General features: G+C 41.8%; 1 protein-coding gene across 9 annotated transcripts in view; it reads right to left on the reverse strand.

The window, feature by feature from the left end:
- GLI3 (GLI family zinc finger 3) overlaps nt 1–25,294 on the reverse strand; it is a 244,377-nt gene that overhangs the window by 80,490 nt on the left and 138,593 nt on the right. The gene's annotated exons all lie outside the window — the stretch shown is intronic.

Here is a 25,294-nt window from a genome sequence, read left to right on the forward strand (position 1 = left end):
TCACCCATTTTTAATGTAAGCCGGTTTTCAGTTTACACGTTACATCACTCCATATTTTTTTTCCTTTGGATTTCAGAAGAAAACCAATCTAACTAGCATTAAATATGTACACCACATATCAATTTCTGTTATAATACAAAATGCATGCTGAGATGACTAATAATTTACAACTTCTAAGAAGGGATAACTCAGAGGTTTGAGCATTGGCCTGCTAAACCCAGGGTTGTAAATTCAATCCTTGAGGGGGCCACTTAGGGATCTGGGGCAAAAATCTGTGGGGATTGGTCCTGCTTTGAGCAGGGGGTTGGACTAAATGACTTCCTGAGGTCCCTTCCAACCCTGATATTCTATGATTCTACTGGAAGAAGTTTAAGAAGATCTACCTGCGCCCATTTCCTTGATTTGCCAATTTATCCTTATTGTAAAGTGCATGTTTCTATTTATAAAAAAATTCAGATGATCCACAGTTTGTAAACCACTATGAGGTTTGGGCTTTTCTACAACTATTTTTGACAATACACTCACACTCATTTACACGTATGATGCCAAAAACCAGACGGCAATGGAACAAAGGTTCTCCATATGTTTGTTTTTAGCATGGCGCCACAAATTGACCTGATGCCGACAACAAGAATTCAGTAATTAACCACATCGCTGTTATTAAGGAGGAACAGAATTTTTTTCTTAAGCTACATCCATGAAACTGTAACGAACTAAGGCTGAAATGCCACTTCATGGTTGAGGAGGACAAATAACCTGTCCTGAAAACACCCCTTGACATCACACCCTGATAGGACCATGCCCATGCTCTGTGCCAAGTACCTCCTCTCACAGCATCCATGCTCCAAGGCACTGGGAAAAAAAACTTTTTTCATAAGGAAGAGTTGCAGAGCTCACCCCTGCCAACCAGTTCTTTCAGGAAAGACAATGATTTAACCTGTCATATATTTACTGTAGTTGAACAAGCTGACCTGAACTAAATGCCTTTTTGTCCCTGTTTTTCCAATTAATTTAGCGTATATACAGAACAGAGACAAGCAGCAGCTGTGAGACCAGTTGGGGCAGCTCATTTCTTTGATGCTGCTGGCTTACACAGAATAATAAAAAAGAGAAATGTATTTTCGTAACATACACACCGCAGTCAGTGGGGGTTGTTGTTGTCACTTATAAGGCAACAAAATGTAATCTGAGGTAAGAGTCAATTCTGCTCAGATATCAGCTCAGAAACACTAATGTACGAATGGGACAAAGATCAAAGTTATTAGTTCTTAACTGGATACCAGACTCCCTGAAAGAAATACACGGGGGTCATAACATTTGGGGAATAAAGATTTTTTTCCTATTTGGTTGTATTTCTCCATTTTTCTTTACTTATATGGCACTTATCTGTTTCTTTCACTGAGAAGGTTATTTTCAAGGTAAACCCCTTTTTGCTTTCCACACCTGAAAATGTCCCTTTGCTGTAACATTTCTGTTACGCCCCTGCATTTTTGTGTGTTAAAAGCAAACTCTGGCAATGGAATAATTTCATTGGGACCCAAGCAAATTATCCACAAATACCTAACCAGTGACCAATTAACCTTTACAGGCGTTTAAAGTGTAGTTATAGTTAGAAAAGCAACCATTACTCAAAGCATCTTTTCTCTGTCTGTTTTTGAGTTATCATTGCTTTACCCATCAAAACAAGATTTTAATGCTGTTTCCACAGTAAAACTCACAATTTATGGAAGAAGAAACTGGTTTCGTGGTTCATTGACAAAAATTGACATGTAAAGTTCATGTCACAGAATCTTTTTAACTGATAATGATGTAAGGGGCAGAAAGAACACTGTGGGACATCAGATCACAGAGTGAGTTTCCCATCCCAGCAGGGTAGAAAATATTGTACTTGGATTGGTTAAATTGAGCAAAGGTAACCTGAAAGTCACTGAGAGCACAAATTTGGAACCTCACAATATCATTCTGCAGTCTTGGTTTTTGGCTATGGTTACAAATCAAGAACTATTAGAAATCCACATTGAATGTCACAAAGCAAAAGCCTTGATGTTATCTGGTGAATATTGATCAGTAAACTGTTCAATGGATTTTATCAATAGGCTAAAAGTCTATGTTATTCTCAATCATTTGTTCTCCAACTGGTCAACAGCCAAGTAGGGCAGCAGCAAGAACAGGGTTAAGAGCCAGACAAGCCAGCCCACCTCCCCCCTTCCAGATCAAATGGGAGCCATTCAAGGACACTTCATCCAGAAAGCCCTCCCTCACAGGGCCCAGCAAGCTTCTGAGAAGACTATGAAAGGCCTTAGGTCCCTGGAAAACACTAATCTCCAACAGGCCAGGTGGAGCAGCATGTACAGGGCAGCATATGGGAGTGTCATAAGACTCAATATTAAACTTTTCAACTCCAGACTAATGTTTTCTGATTTTTCCCCAACATCTGAGTGTAACATGCTATCACCCTCCTCTAATCACCTCAGCTACCTTGTTTCACTCTCTTCCCCTCACTATTTTTTATAAAAACAAAACAAACCAAAAACCAGACAACAAAAACAGATCAAAGGTTACATAGCCAAACAAGAGCAAATATTTGTCCTTCCCTTTCTCATACCCTTACTATTAGCTGCTTCTTCCTAATATTGGGTCTAATTTTAGACTGTAAGTATTTTTGGGTAGGAACTGTGTTTTATGGGTCAACAAAGCACCTAGCACATTTTGAGCACTGTGTAAATAATGGACAAAGAATAAAGCAGCATGGACTTGGGAGATCTTCATAGCATAATTCAGTGACAATCCAACTACAAAAAATGATGGCAGCCCACTGGACATTGGCATGGCACATGACAGATCTTCACATACCCTGACAGATAAAGAATTTATGTAGCTGGTTCTACTTTGGGTCCGAGCCTGCTCCGACTGAATGCAATTGCAACACTTTTGTTGATTTCAATAGGAGCGGGATCACTTTCTTCAGCAATAACTGCTTGGAACGTCACGCCTGATTTTGTAAATTTTGTATCATAATCATCCTTGCCCTCACATAAGCGAAAATCTCTATATCCTGTGGGCGAGTGGAGCTCTTTCTATGTTACCTGCTGTATAATAAGAGGCTTGCAGAGGGAGCAGGCATCTGGTTCTCCATCTCCACGGAGATCCGACGTTTTGAAGGAAATCTGCATAAACCCAGTGTTACAATCTATCTAATCTACCCATATGTTTTCCTGTAGCATTCATCACCATAGTAGCTAAGTCCCTGGCCCAGGAAAGCTCTTAAGTGTGTGCTTAACTTTAAGCACCTCAGTAACCCCATCCCTCTTCAGCAAGCAGCTAAACAGGTGCTTAAAGTAACTTCAAAGGGAGGTAAGCACATGCAAGTGTTTTGCTGAATCGGGGCCTCAGTGTTGCTGTATCTACTCCCAGAGGCCCTGGCAACACTATATCTATTGTACTCTGAATAGTTCTTTGGAGACAGAGATGTGTCCAGCTTTCAGTAAAAGAGACCATGGGGCTGTGTTTACTGCTTCTATTTTTCATAATGGTATATTCAGCTGATTCTCATTAAATCACTCTGTGAGCCAGATAACACCCACCTCCCCACGGGAAAATCTACAGGTGGAGGCTATGGGAGAAGAAAGCATGGAAGAGCAGGGTTGTTCCTCTTCAGGGATGATTTGTAGGGTGGCCCCAACACGAGAAGGGTCTCTAGGGAACTGCTGGAGACATAACCACCCTGATAAAACCTTCACAGTGGCTCTGTTCACCCAGTGGTCCTCCTCCTGCCTTGCCTTCCGAACGCCTTCTTATCTCCATTGCCCCACCAGAGGAGTGCTTAAGGGAACAGCTGATTGCCCTTTTCCAGGCAATGTCTTCAGGGCTGAAAGGGGACAAGTTGTGCACACACACACATGTCAAGACCACCCCACCCATATAATGCAAGGCTGTAAACCGCCCACTGTCAGTCTACCAAGTCTCTGCCTCTCCCCCTGTGCAGATACCAACTCTGTAAACAACTCTGCACAGGACGCGAGGAGGGTGTCAAACAGGCAGCTGATCCATCTTCTGTGCAGGAGGGGTACAATCAGCATGTGGGGAGCTTGGGGTTTGAAGCTCGACCAGTAAACATATCTTTCCCATTCGTCATGACTTTTTCTGGATGATTTAATAAAGACGTCAACCTTTTTAAACAAGGTACACAGCAATACTTGTTCAGCACTCACCATTAAGCTATGCAGCACTGCAGATACCGCAGTGTTTAATGTTCACTGTTGTTCAATGTTCACTTTTTATGACCAGTAGGTAAGACATTTGATTTGACAGTTACCTATCACGGGAGATGGAGTGACATTTTGCTTTGCTGTTTACAACTGCAACCACAGAAATCCTCATCAAACCAAAGATCGGTGACATCTTTTACTAACTTACTGTTTAGCTTTTTAAAAACAAAAACTGAGTGCATTCAAAATTATTTCTGGAAGAGAAGGAAAATTAAAAGCCAGCACATTACAATGGGTAGGAGCTATTAAAAGATGTGACCAAACTCTGTTTTTTTAACTGAATAGAGAGGGAGCAGCCAGGAAACTCGTAAAACAAACATTGAAATATATAGGTAACACTCTTATAGTCAACTACAAACAATAAAATACACCAAAATTATAAATATAAGTGTTGGAATTCTATTGCACTTTCCTTGTAACACTGAAGAAACATTTCCTCACTTTGTTTCTGCAGTTGTTTTTTTTCTCTTTACTCGGGAAGCAACTATAGGGCTTTTGTATCTGGCACAAGAGTGAACTATTTATACCTATTCCAAGATGCGGTGCCCTATTCACAGGTTGTTGTATCCGATACAATCTCAGTGGGGCTGCCATGGTTCTTCTATTGACATTAAATAGTGGCTATGCCTTCAGGGCTTTCCAAAGAGTTTCAGTTTTATTGGAAACTGTTACTAAGTTCATTTGCAGCATTGATAGGAAGGTTATAAGTCAGGGGACTGACAGCATTAGAGACCCTTTATGCCTCTAGATCAGCTGTTCTCAAACTCTGGGGTGGGCCTCCCATGGGAGGTGTGGAAATGTGTCAAGGGAGGTGCAAGCTGCGTGCTTTTTGGGGGGTGGGATGAAGAGCTCTGGCTGTCAGTCATGGGTGACTGGGGCTGGTGCAGAAGGTGGTTGGAGCTCTTGCACACCCAGAAGGTGGGGATAAAGGGGACAACTGGAAAAAAATTGACAAAATATTCTAGCTGTTCTTTGAACCTACTATCGAGCTAGTCACAATATTTTTAGAATTCAGCAAGGAAACAGAAAAAACGCCATATTTTTTTCACCCACTAATGCCCCCCTGCTTTTTCCCCACCTTCACATACTGCTTTAGCATTCGGCCACGTATCCCAGGATGGGAGATAAGCAGGGGATCTCCCCCAAGTTCCATCCAATAATCTATTCTTAAATTTAGGCTGAGATTGGGTATTCTTAAACTTCTGTGGCTGTCACAAGAACAGGAGAATGGGGAGCTAAGGTGGCTTTAAGCTAGGGTGACCAGACAGCAAGTGTGAAAAATCGGGACGGGGGTGGGGAGTATAGGAGCCTATATAAGAAAAAGACCCCCAAATCAGGACTGTCCCTATAAAATCAGGACATCTGGTCACCCTACTTTAAGCCAATTTTGTGCTTTCCTAATTCTGAGTCATGGGACTACGCTAAATTGTGCAGGGATGTAGTGCAGTACACTCTGTCCCTGCACACCTCTCTGTCTCCACCTATTATGCTGGGAACAGAGCTGGGATAGTTGTTCCGCCAGCCTCACTCCAATCGTAGAACGCCGCTAACATGGCAGTATTCTCTAGGGGCTATTTGAGCTTTTTGTACCAGCATAAAGAAAATCTGGACCAAAGGTGGTGGGTTTTTTTTATTTGTGCCTTAATAAATAGTTTTGAAATCGATATAAAACTGTGGGCTTTAGAGTTGTTTTTCTTTTTTGTACTGTTTATCTTTTTAAAAACTGTATGACAATTCAAACATTTCCTTATTTTTAAAGGAAACAATCTGATTCTAGACTGGAAACTTTCATGCCAAGTTTTATCCTAAGTTTTTAAAATGACCCTTTTATTAGTGCATTGAAAAATAAAAGGTAATCTTGAAAACAGTAAGCAATCTTTAACTACAGCATCTTAAACATGACATTGTGCTAAGGCTTCAGATAGAACAATAATCTATCTTAGAGAACAAAGCTTGTCAACCAACTGGAATGAAATATTATAACATAGCCTAATTTATTATTGCCTTTTCATACTTCTTGTTATATTACTAAAATGTCAAAGTTCAAATCCTGATATTTAATCATTTTCCAGTACGTCATTCACTGCAAGAGCTAATATCTATGCCATGCTGTTCCTCTGATATCCATTCAGTTCTGTATTGTTTGGAGAATTGAAAACATAAATATGCCTATGGGTTTGTTTGGAGGTCTTTTTGTGAGTAATCTTTAGAAGACTGTCAGCAAAACAATAAAGTTTTTATTTCTATTTGATCTTAGAATTTGAACAACAAAAAATCGTCCTTGTTATTTCAGACAAATGCAGTCCTATTCTGACGCATGACTGAATGAATAGGTTTGGTCATATATCCCTTGTTAAATGACTAAGTTTGCTTAATACAATATCTATATAAGCCGATTAACCCCTTGGCACCAGTTGTCAACGATATGCCTATTGCCAATGAAAGAGTATTTTATACCAAGAAATTCTGTTCCCTGGAAATCTGGGGCCTGATCCTGCAAACACTTACTAGTGAGCACTGTGCTAACAATTCTAAGTAGTCCAAATGATCCCAATGTTATTACTCAAAGTTATAAGCCCCACACTCAGTAGTTGGTACTTGCAATATTGGGCTCAGGGTACTAATTATGTCCCCAGAAAACACATGAATATCATCTACCAGATAAACTATTTGCCAGAAAAAACATTGTTTACTAATTCATAGAAGTACTAAAATAATCACCATATGGTAGCTTTACAAACCCAAAGGAAAAAACAGTTAGATTAGACTAAATGCTTTACCAACATGCATACATATGCTTACACATACACTGCATCTAACTATTTTAGGACGCTACAATAGAGTGTACTACACAACAATTCATACATTATTTATGACAGCAGCATTGATTAGGAAAAAGAGGTTTTGCACTTTGGTGAGAGTCTTATGTGCATGTGTGGGTCCATTTTTAACTGACCATTATTTCTCGAGGACTGTATTTGCTATGGTAGTGCCCAAGCCTACCTCTATTGAAGTTGATTGCAAAACTTCCACTGTCTTCAAAGTAAAGTAATTATGGGTGAGAGAGTCAACAGCACTGCACTTTGGGCCAAATGCTCAACGATATTAAGGCACCTACACTCTCCATGGACTTTGAACATCTAAGTCTTAGGGCTTGTCTTCACTACCGAGGTAAGTCGACCTAAGTTACACTACTCCAGCTATGTGAATAACGTAGCTGGAGTCATGTAGCTTAGGTTGACTTACACAGGTGTCTTCACTGCGCTGCGTCAATGGGAGACGCTCTCCAGTTGACTTCCCTTACTCTTCTTGGAGAGCTGGAGTTCCGGGGTCGACCAGAGAGTGCTCTGCCATCGATTTAGCAGGCTTTCACTAGACCCGATAAATTGACACTCGCTGCATCGATTGCAGCAGCGTTGATCTCCCCTGTAGTAAAGACAAGCCCCTAGTGTGAGCCTAATTCTTCTCCCACTGGAGTCAATAGTAGAACTCCCATTGACTTCAATGGAACTAGAATTAATACTGAGTGCTTTTAAAAATCCCACCCCGTAACTCTCACTCCTTCTTCTTTAAACATCTAGTTAAATTTGCAAACAATAATAAACACAAAGACATGTACTTAACTGATGGGGTAAGATTTATAAAAATAACTTTTCATATTTCTGGATCCTCATCAATCATATTTAATAAAGGATAGTCATGCATTCCTCTAAACTAAGCTTTGCTACTTTTTAGTTTTCACCACTCAGTGCTTCAGATATGAAGGATTGCATTTTGGGAGTCAGGCCAACTAAGCAAAATACCAAGCAAACTTAAAAATGTAAATGATTTGTAAAAAAGCACTTTGTACATTTGTAACACCTTTCATCTAAAATCTCAGCATGAAGTGTAGTGATTTGCTTGAGATAAGATGATAATTTATTAGCAGCAGTGAGAACAGAACCTTGATTTCCTAGTGTCCAGATCCCTGTGTTAACAACTAATCAACAGTGTGCCTGCCTTGCCTCCAAAACGAATGCCGAAACTATAGCTAGCGTAGTGAAACAATTAAATCTGTACAGAGATTAATATTAATATCAGATTACAGTATGATTAGCCACAAGACACTATGGAGCCTACAATTCAGTAATAGTATGTCAGTTAAGAGAGTTATCATACAGCAGATGTATGTATATATACATCATTAATGAGCCCAGGGCATACACTGTTTACACATAAATGGTCAGGATGAATGACTTAGTGGATAGGGAAATGGATCAGGGCTACAGAGATATCAGCTCTGTTCCTAGCTCTGTCAATGATCTGCTGTGTGACCTTGGGTGTATCATGTCATGTCCTTGTGCCTCAGTTTCCCCACCTGTTACTTTTTTTTATAACTGCTTTGAGATCTATGTATGAAAAGTGCTACTCAAAAGCTAATACATATTATATTATTATTACTAGATTGTTATTTTGGGCCAAGAACTGTGTGTGGTAAGTGCCTTGTATATCCTGGGCACAATTGGAATGCAACTAATACATAAAATAATATTTAAAAATAAAAACCTTACTTTGAGTCAGAGCAAGATTATTTTGGTTCATATTGTTTTGTTTTAATCCATTAATGGCTTTAGGAGAAAAGTTCTTTAAGGGAACCAAAGGACTTTTTTTTTCGGTCTCAAAAAGGTAAAATGCACAGTGAAAGCGAAGATAGTATGAGGATACTTATAAGAGACTTCAGTGTGGTTGGAAATCTTACTGCAGCAGCCCTCTTAGGTGAGTACCTGCAGCAAAGGCATAATATATGGCTTCCCTCGTCTCTCGATGTGAAGAAGTTACTCACCATGTGCAGTATTGATGGTTCTTTAAGATGTGTGTCCCTATGGGAGCACCACTGTAGGTGTGTGTGTGTCCCCACACTGCTGACTGGAGAATTTCAATAGCAGTCTGTCCTGCACATGCAGTTCCCCACCTGCCATGAGGCTAGCCAGCGTGTGTCGGCATTCCCTCCTCAGTTCCTTCTCTACCACAGAATCAACCAGTGGAACTCTGAAGTAGGGGGGAGGAGCGAGGGCCGTGGACAGGGCCGGCTCCAGGCACCAGCTGAGCAAGCAGGTGCTTGGGGCGGCCAAGGGGAAGGGTCGGCACGTCGGGCTCTTCAGCAGCAATTCGGTGGAGGGTCCCCGTCCCTCTCGGAGGGAAGGACCTGCCACCGAATTGCCACCGAAGAAGAAAGCAGCATGGTGGAGCTGCTGCTTATCGCGATCGCGGCTTTTTTTTTTTTTCCTGCTGCTTGGGGCGACAAAAACCCTGGAGCCGGCCCTGGCCGTGGAGCACCCAAAAGGACACACATCTCAAAGAACCATCATTATTGCACAAAGTGAGTAACTTCTTCGAGTAGTGTCCCTATGGGTGCTCCACTATGGTACCCACCTCTGGAGGCTGGAACATCAGAGTCGAGTCTGATATAGAAGACAGTACTGTGGCACTGAATTGGAGGTCTGTAGCCAAATCCCCCGGAATGACAAAGGCATGTGCAGATGCCCAGGGAGCTTCTCTGCAGATCTCCGATATAGGGATATCCTTGGAGAAGACGACTGAAGAGGAGACTGACCTCGTGGAATGTGTACGTACTGAAAATGGGGGTGTTACCCTATGCAGTTGGTAGTAGAGTTTAATACAGCCAAAGACCCTTTTGAAGAGTCTTTGAGCTGAGATCGCTGCACCTTCTGATCTATCCATAATGGAGAGGAAGAATCTCAGAAATTTTCTAAAGGCCTTTGTCCTTTCCAAATAAAATGCCAAGGCTCTTCTCACATCAAGTGTATGGAGGATGGCTTCCCTGTTGTCTTCATGAGGTCTGGGATAAAATGTTGGAAGCTGTATAAGCTGATTCATGTGAAATGCAGAAGTAACTTTAGGAGTGAACTTTGGATGTGGTCTGAGTGTGACTTTGTCAGGGAAGAACAGAGTAAACATGCACCATCAAGGCTGCTATCTCCCCTATCCTTCTGACTGAAGTGATGGCAATGAGAAACATCATCTTCATGGAAAGGTGAGTTAGTGAACAAGTGGCTCTGGATTCAAATGGCGGTCTAGTCAGTCCTTTTAACACTAGATTGAGGTCCTGTTGGAGAGTGAGAGGCCTGAGTTGTGGGAAGAGATTTGCTATGACTTTAAGAAATCTCTTCGTAGATGGGTAGGAAAAGATGGATTAGCCATCTACCTGCAGGTGGAAAGTTGTGATTGCTGCTAAATGAACCTTCTTTAAGGTTAACAGGTAGTCTAAGACCACTGGTAGGGTGGCTGTATTAGGTGTGACACCCTTGGGAGGGCACTGGATCTGGAACTTCTTCCATTTCTGGAGGTAGGTACGATGAATAGCGTTGTTTGTAATACCACCTCCTGTACATCCTCAGAGCAAGATGCCTCTATGTGCTGGAACCATGAAGGAATCACACTTTGAGCCACAGGATTCACAGATTGGGATGGAGGATATGTCCCTCGTTCTGTGACAGGAGGTAAGGAGTGACGGGTAGAGTCATCGGTGGACATAATGCCAGTTACGATAGGTAAGGGTATCACATCTGCCTGGGCCAAGTGGGGGAGATCAGAATGATGTTCGTTTTTTCCCTTTTTATCTTCAACAGGACCTTCAGTAATAGTGGGAATGGAGGAAAGGCATAAAGAAGGCCCTTGTCCCAAGGAAAGAGGACAGTGTCTCCCAAGGAGTGTCGTCCGATCCCTGCTCTGGAGTGGTACTGTGGACATTTCTTGTTCTGGTAAGTAGCAAACAAGTCTATTACTAGCATCCCTGATTGTCAGACTATGTCATATAGAATCGCTGACTCTATGTCCCATTCGTGGTCATGCGGGAATTTGCGGCAGAAACTGTGTTGTGTATTCCCGGTAGGGAAGCCACAGATATTAAACTCCAGTGGTTCTATGCACAGTGAATGAGACCTGGCACCTTCCTGTCAGTTTATGTAGTACATAAAGGCCATGTTGTCATCACCCTTGTATGCGTGTCTTTGATCAGTGGGAGAAAGTGAGCACATGCATTTCTGAGTGCTTGGTGCTCAAGCAGGTTAATATGGAGGCCTGTCTCCACAAAAAAGCATTTGCCCTGTATTGTGTGTCCATTGAGATGCATGCCCCATCCTGTGAAGGATGCATCGGTGGTCAGGAGTAGAGATGGTGAAGAGTGAGTAAACAGGATTCCCGTACAGACGTTTATCAGGTTCTTCCACCAGTTCAAGGAGAGTTTGACCCTTGTGGGCATTGATATAGGTTTGTTTATGTTGTCTCAGTTCACTTGTAAACTGAACTGAACCATGCTTGAAGGCCTCTCATGCATAGTCTGAAATGAGCAATAATCAATGTGCCCACAGCCATGTGTTCCAGAAGCTAGAGGCAATGCCCAGCCGAAGTCTGGGGGTTCTATTGCACTGTCTCTATCAACGAGGAGAGACTGAGAAAACTGTAATGTAGGAGGACCGCCTTAGCCTGAATGGAGTCAAGGTTGGCTCCTATGAATTCTAGTCTCTACATCAGTATTAAGGTCGATTTTTGTTCGTTGATGTGTGGACCCAGATCAGAAACAGGCTCCTGAGTGACCTGTTGGGCCGCTGTGGAGGACCATGCCCTGAAAAGGCAATCATCCATGTAAGGATGCATCATTATGCCCTGAGAGTGTAAGTGGGAAGCCACTACTGAGAGGACTTTGGAGAACAGCCTGGGGGCCGATGAGAGGCTAAAAGGGAGTTCTCTGTACTGATAGTGGTCCTGGTCCAGCGTGAATCTGAGATAATGTCTGAAACTTGATATGACAGAAATGTGGAAATATAGGTCTTGAAGGTTGAGGGCTGAGAACCAATCTCCTTCTTCTAATGCTGGGATCAACATTGATAGAGTGACCATATTGAATTTTTAAGCTTTGACATTGCTCTTGAGCTCTCTGAGGTCCAATATGGGTCTCCAACCTTCCTTTTTATTTGGCATCAGAAAGTAATGAGAGTAGAAGCCTTTGCCTCTGAGATGAACCAGCACAGGCTCTATAGCTCCTATGCTGAGAAGACGGTTAACCTCCTGATGTTGTAGACTCTCATGAGAAGGATCCCTGAAGAGAGACAGGATGTTTGGGAGGGAAAAGGGAGTGGATGGCATATCCATTTTGGATGATTTCCAACATTTACTTGTCGGAAGTTATCCATTCTCAGGTTCTGCGGAACTGGGTAAGGCGGACTCTGAAAGGAGGAGAGGGGTTTCCCAGTGTCAGGTTGCAAGGAGAGTGTTCTATGGGTGCCTCAAACAACCCGTCAAAACTACCACTTCGAGGTTGAGGGCTGAGATGAAGTCAGTTGTGGTCCCGATTGCTTTCGCTTGGGGAACTTAGATTTCTTTCTCTGTGGCTCATAAGATCTCTGTGATGAGTATTGAGATGTGTACTGTGATGATTGGGGCTTAAACAATGACTGAGGGCTGTATTTTCTCTTGTAGGCTGGTGTGTATATCCCTAGGAATCAAAGAGTCACTCAAGAATCCTTCAATGTGTCCAATGCTCTGGGAGAACTCGATACAGGAGCCCACCTGGTACTGAGTAGGGGCAAGTCCAGTGCTTCCGATACCGAGAGATCCATTGTGCACTTGAAATCCACTGATGCAGATGGTGTTGGTGCTAAGAGGTTTGCTCCAATGGAGTCAGAGATGCAGAGCTAGTTATATGGTCCATCGGTGCCGCATACATGGGGGTCAGTGCCCACCTCAACACAGCCTTCCCCGGGGCAGATCTTCCATGCTTTCATGGCACGTCCATAAAGCATCCATAAAGATAATGCGGCTATCTCGACTTTCCACACCAGAGTTTCTGGATGCTCCGTCTTTGCCAACCTTATGGTTGGACAGTTACTCAAGGGTCTGGAATGGCTACATCCCCAGATTAGACCACGTGTTCCTGCATGGGACCTTAATATGGTCCTCTCCAAATTAATGGGGCCCCTGAAGTTGCGGAACCACTCCTCCCTTGCTTCCGGTGCTGCGTCTGCGCCAGAGAGTGGGATTGGTGCCAAGCTGGTCCCGTCATCTTAGGTGCTGGGAAGCGATGGTGCCGCAGGTCTTGACCAGATTCCTTTTGCGGTGCCACCTCCACCACTGCTGCCGGGGCACTGTGCACCAAAGAACTCAGCGCCGCCACGCCAATGCAGGATGCAGCCTAAGTCCTGCTCCTTCTTGGTACGGGGGCAAAAGCCCTTACAAATCCTGCACTTTTCTGACACAGGGAATCCCCCCAGACACTTTAAACAAGCATCATGAGGGTCACCTGTTAGCATGGGCTTGTTACAGGACTTGCAGGGCTTGAACCCCCAGGATTTACACATGTAAATCCCCAAAGGAAACCCTCCAGCCCAACAGCTAACTAACTAACTAACTAACTAACTAGAACTACAGTAACTAAGAACTAACTAACTAAAGAATACTAACAGTCCAAATCAAAAACTAGGGAAACATGGAGAGCTTGCAAAGCAAGCTGCCACAATTCCAACGACTTTTCACTGGCAGTAAGAAGGAACTGAGGAGGTACCGGGTCATATATTGAGCGCCATGGGGGCACCACTCCAGGGGGCTCCACAGCTGACCCAATGGGTGCTGCTAAGGGAAAAAACTTTCCGATGACCTTGCACGTGGCGTGCACACACCTAATTGGAATTGCTATGAGCAATCACTCGAAGAATTGTTTCTGTTCTGTTCCAGACTGACCTAGCCTTTGTATATTACCCGTTTCTACTGAAACTCAGTCCATTTAGTCATGAAAAAAAGTCATTTTTGATTGAACAAATCTTGGTTCTACGCCTAACACTTGTTGCCCTTAAACATTTACATAGATAATACTAAGCTGGTACAAATGTTTGCACAAAATGGGGCAACTATGGATAATTCAAGATTTCAGCCTCTCTCTTTAACTACCCCACACAACTTCCCATTATTTCACCAAATCATGTTCAGGCTTCTTGTCCTCACCTTCAAAGTCCTTCACATATCTACTCCTATCTACTTGTCTGTTCTTTTCTTTTATTGCATCACCCCCGACTCCTCCATTCTGCCAGATTCTTCTGTCCACTTGCTGGCTTGTCCCTCTCCATCTCTCTCCAGACCACTTCCCAAGCAGCCCCTTACATATGGAACATCCTACCTGAACATACCCACCGGGTCACTACCCTCTCCTTCAAATTCTTCCTCAAAATCCACCTTTGCGGTGATGCTTAAGAGAAATCTACCAGTTAATAATGGCTAGGTTAAGAGGCACATGTGTATAGGCAGCAATTTCTTTATCCATAATAAAAATTGCAAGTATATTACAAATAATTCTCTCTCTCTCCTCTTCCCTTCATATGTCATTTGTTTTCTCAGATTGTGAGCTCTTCAGGACACAGACCATGTCTTTATATATATTTGTACAGCACTTAACACAATGGAGCTGTGATCCTGATAGAAGCTTCTGGATGCTATGGTACTACAAAGATTAAATAACATTGATAATGGGCCAGATAATGGTACTCTTATCCACATTTAGTATTACCTTACTGTACAAATTGACTTACTTTACTCTGGTGACATGGGGCTTCACACAGAATCAGTGAGCGTACAGATGTCACAAGCTGGCTCAACCCAGTGTTTGTGAATTTTTTCCATCCCGCTCTTCAGCCAACTCCAGTTCCAGTTCTGTTAGTTCCTGGTCATTACTACATCCAAGGTAACAATACTTCAAACGATATGTGATGTGCAAGTCTTGGTCCCACACTACAACACACTGACACTATAAGTATATTTTCACATAAGATCAGAGAAAACAGAGCTCCATTCTAGAGGAGCCGGAAAACATTCTGAAACTTCATATGCCATTGCACCTTCACACTGTATTGCAGTGCAATATGCTGCAGAAAGGTCGATTTTTTTTTTTGGCCAGTGTTTGAAATATACGCCATACTAACTGAGTGTTAGTATTACCAACCATGCCCCTCAGGCAAATTCAAGTGCGCAACAGTTTTCTTGCAATGCACTCGTGCATACCTGCTCTTATTCAGTATTCAAATTATCTTCTCCTCTGGTTTTCAGACAGTGGTTGAAACCTCCCGATGTGTTTAACTAGCATGTTTGTGAGAAGAACCGCATTAATATGTGGATATATAATACCATCTGCATCTTCCCCCCAAAAAACGGGTCAAAGAAATGTCACCAGCCTTCTCACACTTAACGCTGCTAAATCAGCTAATTGAATAAACGTTTGTTTAACATTGGCTCCTATTTCACTAACGCATCATGAGAATGAGAATAATTTTATTTTCCCTTGTCCCCCCGCCCAATTCTTCGGGAGTGCCACTGGCTGTTATCGCAATGACTAATGTGCTGTATGTGGCCATTATAGTCTTCAACTCTGAAATTACACCCAGGATGAACGATAGGGTCTGCCTGTATGCTGATTGGAGTTGGATGATGATTGATTAGAAGAAAGTCAGACTATGTAGCCATGCAAAAAGCTCTGCACTAAGCCACAAGCTTAAACACTAAAGAACCTTTCACCAGTGGCTTCACAGCTATTAGATGTTTTCATATTAACAACATTTCTCACATCCAGGTTTGTGCATTTTATCTTTATTCTTTCAAATCCTGAAATTGCTTGGATAAGAGGGGTTGTGTGTATATATATATATATATATATATATATATATATACACATTTCTAAGAGCAGCCTGAACTTTTAGGGGAAATTGAAGAGGCTTTGTGTCAAGTACAGCTAAATCCAGCCTTTCTATATCAAACCCCTGCTAGAAAATTACTGTGCAGATGATAAGGCTGAAAGATATAATAAAAAGTGACTCTACTCAATTTACACTGCAATATTGGTATGACTGAATATTTTTCATTCAGGTGACTGATAAAATCGCTAAACTGTATTGCAGATAAATAAAGGAGGCTTCTGTCAAGAATAAACACCATTAATCATGAAGTCTCACCCTCTGAGTGGCTGTGCTATGCATTTGTACAAACGCACCATCACAAGTGGCATGCGACCTGGTGCTTGCTTTCTTCTCCCCAGTTCTCTGGTGAAGTTGTCTTTTCAGGGAAACTTTTATTTTTCTCTTGTATTTATAACATTTGAAAATACAACCTTTTCCATGGAACTTTACATGCAAATTGCATTCTTCTAATGCTTAGTTAAAGGTGAGCTGGGACAGATTCAGATATCAGCTGCAGTGGTGTAAATCCAAATTACAGTGGGCTTTGGATTTACATTGGCATAACCAGAGGTCGTTGTGACTAGAAAGCTTGACTGAGAAGTAAATGTTTGTCCTTTCCCTCTCCCCACCTCCAAAACATTCAAAAGAACCCTGTAAGATATTTTCCTCTAGTACTCATTACTGAGATTCACTATTTCCAAATAGCCTGTAATGATCTTTTTGAAATACTATTATGAAATTTCTTATTATGAAAATGTACCTTACTCGGTATTAATGGGTTTTCTTTCAAAGGGCTATTTACATGATAAAAATGGGACATGTACTTAAGACACCAAACTGCTCTCCTACAAGAGCATGATCATATGAAGGGGAAAACCAGACAACTAAGTAACCTTTTTATAACCTGTTTTAGAGCAAGTGATGATTCAATAGTAGCCATGTTATTAAACTGGAATGAAGCAGTGCCCTACACACTAATGAGGTTAAAAAATGTAGTTAGGTCTTCATGTTAAAGGCACTTAGCAAGCAGTTTGCTTGGCAAAGACCAACTGTGAGCTGGAGCTGAAGACTAATCACACAGGCAGAAATCAAATCGACTGGAAGAATTAGGAGACTTGTGGCCCCGAGGAATGTAATTCATGCAGAAAAACAGTTGTCAGAGCAAGGCCAGGGAACCGCGTGGGAAGAAAGCAAAATAAACAGCTCAACAAAGAAAACAAAGACTCTCGAATAGTGGCTTTTCTAATGCTTGAGTACACTGAAACTTCAGTGGGTGCATATGACAAAAACCTCATCAAAGAAGACCCCTTTATAAGCAAATACACTGGTGAATGGTGAACCAGTTCAAAAACACTCACAAAATGCCTCAAGGTATTTAAAAAACAACCTTGAAATTTTTGTCTACAAAAGAGGAGGTGGGGAGAAGAACACATAACCACCAGACATTGCAATACTAAGAAGAGAGTTGAAGTGATTACTATAATTACTTCTGATTTATCTTTTGGCTGTTCACAGATCACAGGAAGCCTTACGTGTAAAAGAGGAGGCAGCATGCGTGAGAACAGCCACTCCTACATATGTCTCTATACAGATTTGAGGGAAAAGTGCATGGCTATTTTGGAACCAATCCTGCAGTCTGATGACCAGATTCTGATATCAACCAATATGACTACTCAGCTGGAGGAAGGGTATCAGAATCTGGCTCTTAATCAAAGCACAACTGCCACTGTCTGTACTGAAAGATTTCCCTGCACAGGGACAGCAGGACTGAACTGTAAGAGGAGACTCAAACTTTGAAATCAATTTTCTAAAACACCAATTCCACCCGCAGGGCCGGCTCCAGGCACCAGCTTAACAAGCAGGTGCTTGGGGTGGCCAAGGGAGAGGGGCGGCATCTGCGGTAATTCGGGGGCGGCAGGTCCCTCACTCCCTCTAGGAGCAAAGGACCTGCCACTGAACAGCTTTTTTTTTTTTTTTTTGCTTCGGGCGGCATAAATGCTGGAGCCGGCCCTGTCCACACGTATATTTTTAAAAATTAGTATTTTAAACTAATAGGGTATCACCTCTGCCCCACTCAATAATGTCACAGGGTTTTTTTTTTTTTTTGTCTTTTCAAAACCTCCATGGAACCTGGCCTTTTTAAAAAACCTTTTAATACAGTATCCTCCTCCGCATTCCATATATTGCTGTTGATTTTTATAAACCAGATGCATTTAAGAGAATGCCATGATTTTTACTAGTTCAACAAGTTTGAGCTTCTCTTCTTCCCTTACCTATTTCCATGAAGGTAGCACAGAAGGCATTCTTTATTCTGGCTAGCTGCCTGGAAAGGCTCTCACGAAGAGCCTTAAATGAACATGGTCTTCAATGTCTGCTTTGTGATGCTGAGTACCATTTTTTTTCGAATTAAAAAAAAATCCTTTCATTTATAACACTTAAAATAAGTCACGTTCACAATACTAAACACCGGCCCTGTTGGATTTTTGCTTCATTCCTAATTTACACACTAGAAAGTGAGTTTGAGAGATTAAAAAAAGTGTCACTAAATTTCAAAAGTCAAATTCAATTATGGAAATGTGAATATCGTTGATCTTAAATTTGCCACTAAAATTCTGTGGTTGCAAAGAAAACATTTTACAAAAAGTCCTGGCAGGAATGGTGATGCCAGCTCTGAGCATTAATTGTGGTTGCTAGTTCAGTACTAGAGAGATGCTCTTCATGTCTGCACTGGTGGACAGCCCAAAACTAATATTCACTGTAATGCAGGGATTAGCAACTGTGTTAAACATCAGAAGGTCCCAAGTGTTCTGACAGTACCTCACTAAATGCCATAGAGTTTTAAATATATGTATGTATATGTACATAAACTATTCTCTTAACAAGCCCCAAAGCAGGGGCCAATTCAGGAAAATAAGTTCTGGGAGTAGGAGCCATTGGGAGTGGGGATGGGGGTTGGTGTGCTTCTACCAACCACTCCATTTAAGCAGGTTGCCTGTATAACAGAGGCTAGTATATGGATATTGTGGTGCATCTGTACACCCACATCTCCAATGCTGACAGTGATCTTGTAAAAAGCAACAGAGGGTCCTGTGGCACCTTTAAGACTAACAGAAGTATTGGGAGCATCGTTCCTGTCTTTTTTGGTTGTTAGTATCAGAGCTGCTTCAGGGCTGGGTGGTTTTGTTGCTCCAAGAGCAGAGCCTTTTGGGGGAGCTGTAGGCTAATATCTTCCATCCTCCAACAGCACTCTGTGGTTTCAGGCAAGCAAAGAAGCAGATGTGACAAGCACCAGGATGCCTCTAGTACCAACTGTGTCAAACACAGCCTATGTTAAAGATGAACTATATTAAGGTTAACTTGAAACAAAAAACACTTATCCAAATAGTCATTGCTCCATTCTCTTTGCTACTATCCCAAGTTCTTATGTTTGTTTCAGAACTTTCTCAGTTTCTCCTGCTACTTTAACTCACAGGCCCTCGGAAACATTGTGTTGCTACAAAATCAGCACTGCAAGTCACTTCTGGCTAGGTGCTGAACATATGTGGACAACTGAAACGCTATGACCAGAAGAAACAATTCTGGTGCTACTCCAAACCAGTGTGTCTCCATAGCTGGAGCTACAACAGGTTGTTCTTGGATAACGCCTGTAATATATACCTTTTGGCAAGTAAATCTACAGACCTAGGAATGATTCTTGCACAGAAATGTATGCAAGCATAGGGAGAAAATCTATAAATAACAAGTCCTTGGACAAGGTAAATGGATTTTATGGGTTACATTTTTTTAAAACTGGAAGATAAATTATACAAACAAAATCTCCACAGAACAGGTACCACAATACAGGATGGCTATCAGCAGTGCAAACTTCCTCATGTTGTCTTGATGATGTGCGTAGATCACAATCTGAAGGGATTGCCTCCAGAGGTAGAGAGTAGTTGATTCTCAGTGGCCATTGAGTCCTTGCCCCCTCTGCCGAAAGTGTCTAGAAGGCTGTCAAATAGAGCTATTTGTGTTGGTAGCTCTACAATATGGGCTGAATTTCAGCCATCAAATTCATTTATAGGCCAACAAAAAGCCATGGTAACCATACATGGTAAGGTAGGCTGGACTTGAACTGGCGATGTAAAGATGAAAGATTCTATGATGCACGCATTTCAAACGGTTGCCATTTAAATCAGCTAGATTTAGACTTCGTCCCCAGTTTGAAATGATCACTAATTATTTTCTACAGTGTCACAAGTGTACATAATATTTTATCCAAAAAAAAAAATGAACACAGAATAGAGGTCCCTGACTTGAGAAGAATACAATCTTCGGGCCTCGGGCTGCAATGAATTTCAGTGGTATGTATAGTCATTTCCTTGTGGAGTCCCAGTGAAGTCACTAACTTCAATGAAATACCATAAGTGCAGTCATAATTCATTGCAGGATCCGTCTCTAAGGACTTAATCTGGCAGGGGGTTGAGAAACTTAACCTCCTGTGGACTTTAACAGGAAGTTAACGGTGCTCAGCCCCTTGAAGAATGAACTCAGCACCTTGCAAAATAAGGTGCTAGCTCCCTTTGGCATATAAAGTATCCTAAGGACATAAACGTAAACAGCACAACATTATCCTTTAAACCATTTTATCTTTTAATCAATATCACCAAGCAACAACTCAGGGCTCAATTCTGCTCGCAGGTACATGGGTATAACTCCTATTGGACTTCAATGGACACATGAGGGCAGAATTGAGGCCTAAATTTGTATTGCTACTTTGATATAGTACAGTAGGTTCACTTGGACCACAGAATGTGCAACGAATAGCTAGTTAGCACTTAGGCTTGAGAAATTTAGTGAAGAGGGGCTCCAGAAGCCTACTTTCAGTAGTTACACAGACAGAAAGACAGACAGACACACACACACAGGGAGAGAAATAGAGTGGCCTTCGCTTAGATTTTTGTTTTGTCTGCCTTGAGGACAGTTCTGAATTGAACTCAATTCGTGCTCCAAAACTACAGGAAATGACATGTCTTTGTTTTGGTGGGGGGGGAGAGGGAAGGTGGACTACGCTAAGTGGGGGAGGATTGTGTTAGAATATGGTAGTGGAAGATGTTCTTTGTTTTACATGATAAACACATAGCTTTCATTTCCAGCAGTTTATACTACCTTAATTTGGGGATGAACTTTCAATTCACAACGTAACTTTATTTATTTATTTTTTAAATTGTGCTAGGACTGTAATTTTCAGTTCTCTTTGAAGCAAGACTTAACACGAGTGGAAGCATTGTACTGAAAAAAAAAGAGGGGGCGGGGGGGGGGGGGGAGAGAAAGAAAGAAAGAAGTCTGTCACAGTCCAGTACCTCACAGGCCACTGCAACAGGTTTGACGGCAGCCTCTATAGAGTTGGCTTGCTTCCGGTTCACTGAATGTGAATACCACAGTCAATATCTGCTCACTCGACTAATACTGCTGACTACAGCACAAAGAACACAGGAATTTTGTCCAAGAAGCCACAGGCTCAGAGACTCCGAATGTGCACTATATTTAAAGACTGCATTTTTTTCAGTTGATAACAGAATGAGATTTTAGATATTTCAAACAGCATAAATATAGCAATGTGGTTATTCCAATCTATTTATATATTTAAGCTATAATATGTCACATAAAAGTAATGAATCACTGATGGGACATTTTCCCATCATCTTTTGTGTGAATACTTTCTTTACTTATGCTTTCTTTTCATATTTCCAGCTTTTTACAGTCAGAATCTGGTCAAATGACGTCATTACACTCATGTAAATCTGGAGTAACTCAAATTCAAGTCTATGTGATGCAGAGACAAAGATCTCTGTCTTATTATTCAAAGATAAATCACACACATGCATATGAAAGCACCCAAAGTTATTTCTTCATTACTGCAGAACAATGTTGTGTATGGGATATATGAACTACCATTTCAATTGCCACTCATTTTGTTTCCACTGTACCTCAGGTGAATCCTGAGAATTTACATAAATATTGTAACTAACTGCCCTGCTGGGATAAGGCAGCCAAGTGACACCGATGTCCAGTGATAAGATTCTAAGTTGCCATCTTCGTAACAGGTATTGATGAACATAAAAAGAGTTCCTATTGTAAAAGTTAATTCATATTGACATCTTGTGTTATTAAATCCATTCCATTTATGAATCAAAGTGAGGGTCTGTGCCCAGCTACTCTTGGGTTTAGTCCAGAGAGGGTTTGCAGAGAAAGGTCATATCCTATGATTCCTTACTGATGTGGAAGGGTTTTCCCTTATTTCCCCCACTTTACATTCCCTGAAATCACTGCTACAAACTCATTGTCACTGCAGAGTCCATCAATGCTGCACCTCTACAGAGCAAATATGTCACTGTTCACGGCACCCCACCTCCCTCCAAGGGCGGTGATTGCTATATCATTTGCATTTCCAGCCCAACATGTGGGAGAAAGGAAGTAAAAACAAATCCACATGGCATTTTAGGTCTTCCATTAGGCCAATGGACAGGCCCTAGAAAGTTTCTACTACAGCTGGTTGAATTTTTAATCTTGAAAACATTTTTGACAGAAAATGGCATTTTTTCAAAATAAACCTTTTCGTTTTTAAATAAAAATGCCACTGGAAAAGGGGAGCAAAAGAAAAAGTGGGAGGGAGATAAGGGAGACTAAGGAGGGGAAATAAAACAAAAAAAAATCCAAACTGAAAAATTTTCCACTTTATGTTTATTTTCAAGATTTTTTTTTAGTGGGGTAATTGCTATTTTTAAAAACTATATATGTATTGAAACTTTGAGCCAAATTCTCTTGGTTCTCCTGATGTATATCCTCTTTTCCCCCACTGAAGTCATTGTGGTTGCAGCAGAGGAACAGAAATCCTTTGTTTTTTTTAAGTTCACCTGCTCCTGTTGTTTATTCCCTTCTAAAGGCATAATCCTCTGACATCACAATCAACCGCTGTGTAGAAAATTATGATGTCACAAACAAAGGCTGATCGATAGCAGGAGCAGGAGAAGCAAGAATGAGAAATAAGCAGCACATGCAAATGAACACTGAGAACCAAATTTAGTCTGGTTCAATCACGGACAACTGTACTGACTTCAATGCAGTTGTACCCACTTACATTAGAATGCATTTGGCCTCAAATCTCCATTTAATATAAAATTTGTTTCCTAAAATAATCAAACTTTTAAATAAGACTGCCCTTTTTCAATGGTTTCCATATACATGTTATCCAGTCCAGCCAGGGCATATCTTTGAGAGGGTTAAAAGCTGACTATAGAAGTAAGTATGCAGAAACTGTTTTAAATAGCAATATTTAAAAGTACTTACCTACTTCAGGGCAGGGGGAGCAGTATCTTGAATGTGGACACAAAAATAATATATTTTAATTCTGCAACTGTCTCTCATAATCAAGAAAACAGGAAGCCAAAACCCCTAGAAACCTTCTCTCCAGAAAATACATGCTATCATACATAGACAGAATAGTTTGCTTTTCCAAATTCTCAGCTACTCTTTAAAGACATGGTCTACTTTTAAACCTATTTTGCAGGTGTGTTTGCAAATGAGCATTTATGATCTGTAATTCTCAGTGGTTTGAGCATTGGCCTGCTAAACCCAGCGTTGTGAGTTCAATACTTGAGGGGTGCACTTAGGGATCTGGGGCAAAATCAGTACTTGGTCCTGCTAGTGAAGGCAGGGGGCTGGACTCAATTACTAAACAAGTAGCTTTTGCTAAACAAAACATTTATTTACTATTCCAAATGATGCAACACTACATACTGAAGCAGGAGACCACAACTCCAGTCTAGACTCAGGCTTCCTCTCCCCTGGTTTGTAAAAGTCCAAGAACTGGAAAAACTATCTACTGAGGCCTCAGGTGTAGGGATGCAGACCTTTTTACTCCACATCACAGCTGCCAGGCAACTGACATCAAATGATCACTGACTTGCTGTTCCGTTAATCAACAAAATGATGTACGAGCAGTACTTACTCACAAACAGGGAAGAACTAGTAGGGGAAGCAAAAGTGGATGGGAACCTGGGAGGCAGTGACCATGAGATGGTCGAGTTCAGGATCCTGACACAAGGAAGAAAGGAGAGCAGCAGAATATGGACCCTGGACTTCAGAAAAGCAGACTTTGACTCCCTCAGGGAACAGATGGGCAGGATCCCCTGGGAGAATAACATGAAGGGCAAAGGGGTCCAGGAGAGCTGGCTGTATTTTAAAGAATCCTTATTGAGGTTGCAGGAACAAACCATCCCGATGTGTAGAAAGAATAGTAAATATGGCAGGCGACCAGCTTGGCTAAACAGTGAAATCCTTGCTGATCTTAAACGCAAAAAAGAGGCTTATAAGAAGTGGAAGATTGGACAAATGACCAGGGAGGAGTATAAAAATATTGCTCAGGCGTGCAGGAGTGAAATCAGGAAGGCCAAATCACACTTGGAGTTGCAGTTAGCAAGAGATGTTAAGAGTAACAAGAAGGGTTTCTTCAGGTATGTTAGCAACAAGAAGAAAATCAAGGAAAGTGTGGGCCCCTTACTGAATGAGGGAGGCAACCTAGTGACTGAGGATGTGGAAAAAGCTAATGTACTCAATGATTTTTTTGCCTCTGTCTTCACGCACAAGGTCAGCTCCCAGATTGCTGCACTGGGCAGTACAGCATGGGGAGAAGGTGACCAGCCCTCTGTGGAGAAAGAAGTGGTTCGGGACTATTTAGAAAAACTGGACGTGCACAAGTCCATGGGGCCGGATGCGCTGCATCCGAGGGTGCTAAAGGAGTTGGCGGGTGAGATTGCAGAGCCATTAGCCATTATTTTTGAGAACTCATGGCGATCGGGGGAGGTCCCAGATGACTGGAAAAAGGCTAATGTAGTGCCCATCTTTAAAAAAGGGAAGAAGGAGGATCCGGGGAACTACAGGCCAGTCAGCCTCACCTCAGTCCCTGGAAAAATTATGGAGCAGGTCCTCAAGGAATCAATTATGAAACATTTAGAGGAAAGGAAAGTGATCAGGAACAGTCAGCATGGATTCACCAAGGGGAAGTCGTGCCTGACTAACCTAATTGCCTTCTATGATGAGATAACTGGCTCTGTGGATGAGGGGAAAGCAGTGGATGTGTTATTTCTTGACTTTAGCAAAACTTTTGATACTGTCTCCCACAGTATTCTTGCCACCAAGTTAAAGAAGTATGGGCTGGATGAATGGACTGTAAGGTGGATAGAAAGCTGGCTAGATCGTCGGGCTCAACGGGTAGTGATCAATGGCTCCATGTCTAGTTGGCAGCCGGTTTCAAGTGGAGTGCCCCAAGGG

This window comes from Chrysemys picta, chromosome 2 (assembly GCF_011386835.1).
Source record: "Chrysemys picta bellii isolate R12L10 chromosome 2, ASM1138683v2, whole genome shotgun sequence".
NCBI lineage: Eukaryota > Metazoa > Chordata > Testudines > Emydidae > Chrysemys > Chrysemys picta.